At 42.0% G+C, this 5,590-nt stretch overlaps 1 pseudogene; it reads left to right on the plus strand.

Moving 5' to 3' along the window:
* The first annotated feature begins 1,375 nt into the window (after window positions 1-1,375).
* On the plus strand, window positions 1,376-5,291 carry LOC102403939 (annotated as a pseudogene).
* The last annotated feature ends 299 nt before the right edge of the window (window positions 5,292-5,590 follow it).

The following is a 5,590-nucleotide window of genomic DNA, read 5'->3' on the forward strand; positions in this document are numbered from 1 at the left end:
ATAGCACATCTACTGCTATGTGTGAGTAGAAAAATAATCCTTGTGTTTCATTCCTGTCTTGCATTGCATTCATTTAACAGGTTTACCAAGTATTACAAAGGTAAATTGATGTATTTTAACCAAATAAATGCAAATACTTATAAATTACAAAGGATAATTTCCAAGGATTTGTGGGGGACATTTATTCAATCATATTACGCATTTGCTATAACTCATAGAGAGAGTACCTCTTGGTTTTCCTTCTACCTATCTGGCAACTCTTCACTCTACCTTACGAGTACCTCCTCCTCTCCCCTCCCTTTTTGATTTTGCTGCTGCCACAAATCCACATTCTGTCCTCTTTTCTTTTTACACTGGATAATCTTTTGGGGAGGTTCTACCTTCACCCAAGGCTTCCACCAATACTAATGACAAATGACTAACATCTATGTCACCAATCAGAATATCTCTTCTGTGTTTCAGACCCATAAATCCAACAACTTCTAGACACCTCATCTGAAAGTACCAGAAGGACTTCAAACTCACAGAGTCTAAAATTGATCTCATGATTTTCCCAACCAAACATGGCATAACTTCAGTATCAGGCCTTCATTTTCTCTTCTGATTATAGAAAAAACATCCAAACTACCCTCTCCACTTTCAATTGTGCAACTTTCAAACATTCAATTCAGCACTTGGGAATTTGGAGGGAATCATTCCATTGTTTAAAATTCTTCATTATCTCCCTATTATTTTCAAGACTGTTATTCTAACTGCCTAGGTCTCCAGTCTTAATTCTTATCTCTCACTTCAGTCCCTTACTGAACTACTTGCAATTCCTTGGACACAGGTAAAATTAGACCCTTTAGATTACAGGAAACGGAGACTAATTCTATCCACCTAAGGTATTTGGAGTTGTTGCAAAACTTTTATTGTAGCAGAAAAGAATCTCACACAAAACTAGGAATAGCTGCCACTCAGGACCTAAGGCATCAAGACACTTGGTCAACTCTTAAGCAGCAAGATTCTGTGGAACTTTGCAATAGTGTTCTAACACTATTCTTTTCACTCCATGCTATCTTTATCTTTCTATATTACACCTCCTTCTACTAGCAATTATTTGATACTTTCCATACTTTGTTGAGATGCCAAAGGTACAGTTGATGATTGACACAATTAATTGTCATTACTTTTCTAGGCACAGTTTTGGACCACAAATTTCCTCATATATTACTAGCCAGCCAAGCAGGGTTGTCAGTTCTTGAGGCATTTCTAGCCATTAAGTGGCTAATGTTCACCAAGATGCCTTTCCTCAGGCTGGAGGATTGAGTTAGGCAATTCTCCTCAAAAAGAGATAATGGGCTTTCTGCTGTAGGCCCGAGTGGTCGCTGTCAAAATGGACAAGTTCACAAAACTTGGGAAGGTGATACTCAGTCAGACAGTTCAGTCACTCAGTTGTGTCCGACTCTTTGCAACCCTGTGGACTGCAGTACACCAGGCCACTCTGTCCATCACCAACTCCCGGAGCTTACTCAAACTCATGTCCATTGAGTTGGTGATGACATCTAACATCTCATCCTATGTTCTCCTCTTCTCCTCCTGCATTCAGTATTTCCCAGGTTCAGGGTCTTTTCCAATGAGTCAGCTCTTCACATCAGGTGGCCAAAGTATTGGACTTTTAGCTTCAACATCAGTCCTTCCAGTGAATATTCAGGACTGATTTCCTTTAGGATGGACTGGTTGGATCTCCTTGCAGTCCAAGGGACTCTCAAGAGTCTTCTCCAACACCAGAGTTCAAAAGCATCAACACTTCGGCACTCAGCTTTCTTTATAGTCCAACTCTCACATTCATACATGATCACTGGAAAAACCATAGCCTTGACTAGATGGACTATCATTGGCAAAGTAATGTCTCTCCTTTTTAATATGCTGTCGAAGTTGGTCATAACTTTTCTTCCAAAGAGTAAGCATCTTTTAATTTCATGACTGCAGTCACCAACCACAGTGATTTTGGAGCCCCCCAAATTAAAGCCTGCCACTGTTTCCACTGTTTTCCCATCTATTTGCCATGAAATGATGGGACGAGATGCCATGATCTTAGTTTTCTGAATGTTGAGCTTTAAGCCAACATTTTACTCTCCTCTTTCACTTTCATCAAGAGGCTCTTTAGTTCTTCTTCGCTTTCTGCCATAAGGGTGGTGTCATCTGTGTTTCTGAGGTTATTGATATTTCTCCTGGAAATCTTGACTCCAGCTTGTGCTTCATCCAGCCCAGCATTTCTCATGATGTATTCTGCATATAAGTTAAATAAGTAGGGTGACAATATACAGCCTTGACATACTCCTTTTCCTATTTGGAACCGGTCTGTTGTTCCATGTCCAGTTCTAACTGTTTCTTCCTGACCTGCATACAAATTTCCCAGGAGGCAGGTCAGGTGATCTGGTATTCCCATCACTTGAAGAATTTACCACAGTTTGTTGTGATCCACACAGTCAAAGGCTTCGGCATAATCAATAATGCAGAAGTAGATGTTTTTCTGGAACTCTCTTGCTTTTTTGATGATCCAGTGGAGTTGGCAATTTGATCTCTGGTTCCTCTGCCTTTTGTAAATCCAGGTTGAACATCTGGAAGTTCACATATTATTGAAGCCTGGCTTGGAGAATTTTGAGCATTACTTTACTAGCATGTGAGATCAGTGCAATTGTGCAGTAGTTTGAGCATTCTTTGGCATTGACTTTCTTTGTGATTGGAATGAAAACTTAACTTTTCCACAGTCCTGTGGCCACTACTGAGTTTTCCAAATTTGCTGGCATATTGAGTACAGCACTTTCACGGCATCGTCTTTTAGGATTTGAAATAGCTCAACTGGAATTCCATCACCTCCATTAGCTTTTTTCATAGTGATGCTTCCTAAGGCCACTTGAATTTGCATTCCAGGATGTCTGGCTCTAGGTGAGTAATCACACCATTGTGATTATCTGGATGGTGAAGATCTTTTTTGTATAGTTCTTCTGGAGAAGGAAATGGCAACCCACTCCAGTATTCTTGCCTAGAAAATCCCATGGATGGAGGAGCCTGGTGCAGGCTACTGTCCATGGGGTCGCAAAGAGTCGGACACGACTGAGCGACTTCACTCTCACTTTCTGCGTATTGTTGCCACTTCTTAATATCTTGTGCTTGTGTTAGGTCCATACCATTTCTGTCCTTTATTGTGCCCATCTTTGCATGAAATATTCCCTTAGTAGATCTGATTTTCTTGAAGAGATCTCTAGTCTTTCCCATTCTATTGTTTTCCTCTATTTCTTTGCACTGATAATGAGGAAGTCTTTGTTATCTCTTCTTGCTATTCTTTGGAACTCTGCATTCAGATGCTTATATCTTTCCTTTTCTTCTTTGCCTTCAGCTTTTCAGCATTACTGGTCGGAGCATAGACTTGGATTACTGTGACATTGAATGGTTTGCCTTGGAAACGAACAGAGATCATTCTGTCATTTTTGAGATTGAATCCAAGTACTGCATTTCAGACTCTTTTGTTGACTATGATGGCTACTCCATTTCTTCTAAGGGATTCTTGCCCACAGTAGTAGATGTAATGGTCATCTGAGTTAAATTCACCCATTCTCATCCATTTTAGTTCATTGATTTCTAAAATGTCGACATTCGCTCTTGCAATCTCCTGTTTGACCCCTTCCAATTTGCTTTGATTCATGGACCTAACATTCCAGGTTCCTATGTAATACTGCTCTTTACAGCATCGGACCTTGCTTTCATCACCAGTCACATCCACAGCTGGTGTTGTTTTTGCTTTGGGTCCGTCGTTTCATTCTTTCTGGAGTTATTTCTCCACTGATCTCCAGTAGCATATTGGGCACCTACCGACCTGGGAAGTTCATCTTTCAGTGTCCTATCTTTTTGCCTTTTCATACTGTTCATGGGGTTCTCAAGGCAAGAATACTGAAGTGGTTTGCCATTCCCTTCTCTAGTGGACCACATTTCATCAGGACTCACCACCATGACTTGTCTGTCTTGGGTGGCCCTACATGGCTCATAGTTTCATTGAGTTAGACAAGGCTGTGGTCCATTCACCAATCCAAGGTGATTAGATTGGTTAGTTTTCTGTGATTATGGTTTTCAGTCTGTCTACCCTCTGATGGAGAAGGATAAGAGGCTTATGGAAGCTTCCTGATGGGAGAGACTGACTGAGGGGGAAACTGAGTCTTGTTCTTATGAGGGGTGGGGGGTGGGGGGTGGGTGCATGCTCAGTAAATCTTTAATTCAATTTTCTGTTGATGGGTGGAGCTGTGTTCCCTCCCTGCTATTTACCTGGGGCCAAACTATGGTGGAGATAATGAAGATAATCGTGACCTCCTTCAAAAGATCCCATGCACGTACTGCTACACTAGTGCCCCCAACCCTGCAGCAGGCCACCACCAACCCACGCCTCTGCTGGAGAGTCCTGGACACTCACAGGCAAGTCTGGGTCAGTCTACTGTGGGGTCACTGCTCCTTTCTCCTGGGTCTTGGTGCACAAGGTTCTATTTGTACCCTCCAAAAGTCTATTTCCCGGTCCTGAGTAAGTTCTGGCAGCTCTATGATGGGGTTAATGGTGACCTCCTCTAAGAGGGCTTATGCCATACCCAAGTCTGCTGCACCAAGTGCACTGTCCCCACGGCAGTCCACTGCTGACCCATACCTTCACAGGAGATACTCAAACACAGTTCTGTCTCAGTCTCTGTGGGGTCCCTGGGTCCTGGTGTGAACAAGGTTTGTTTGAGCCCTCTGAGCATCTCTGGCGGGAATGGGATTTGATTCTAAACATGAATTCGCCCCTCCTACCATCTTGCTGGGGCTTCTCCTTTGCCCTTGGACAAGGGGTATCTCTTCAAAGCCACTCCAGCACCTACCGTCTTACTGGGGTTTCTCTGACCCCAGGTGATGCTGGTGAGGCTCTTCCTGGCCAGTTGCTATTCTGGACACAAAGTGATCATCGTGAAGAACATTGATGATGGCATTTCAGATTGACCCTACAGCCATGCTCTGGTAGCTAGAATTGTAGCTATCCCTACAAAGTGCCATGGGCAAGAAGAAAATCTCCAAGAGATCAAAGATCAAGTCTTTTGTGAAACTGTATCATCACCTCATGCCCAAAAGGTTTTCTATCAATAGCCCCTTGGACAAAACTGTTGTCAACAGGGATGTCTTCAGAGACTCTGCTTTCAAATGGCAAGGCTCAATGAGAGGCCAAGGTCAAGTTCAAGGAGAGATACAAGACTGGCAAGAATAAATGGTTCTTCCAGAAGCTGTGGTTTTAGTTTTATTTCAGTCATTAAAAATACAAAAATAAATAAATAGAGGAGAGAGAGAGATAGTGGGCTTGTCTGTGACAACTAGCACATACAGTGGATAAAATACTTACAGACTATGAATTGAGGTAGGCAAAAATATACATTTTATTTCTCTATAACTGAACTAAATCCCTATCTTGAAACTTTATGCTAGTGATAGCAAAAAGTCAGAGTTTGTTAATTTAAGGTAAGTCACTCAATTCAGGATTTTCTAGGTCAAAAAAGAGTTCTTCCCTTACCACTTTTTCACATTTCTTAGTTTGGGT

Source organism: Bubalus bubalis, chromosome X, assembly GCF_019923935.1.
Source record: "Bubalus bubalis isolate 160015118507 breed Murrah chromosome X, NDDB_SH_1, whole genome shotgun sequence".
NCBI classification, from domain to species: domain Eukaryota; kingdom Metazoa; phylum Chordata; class Mammalia; order Artiodactyla; family Bovidae; genus Bubalus; species Bubalus bubalis.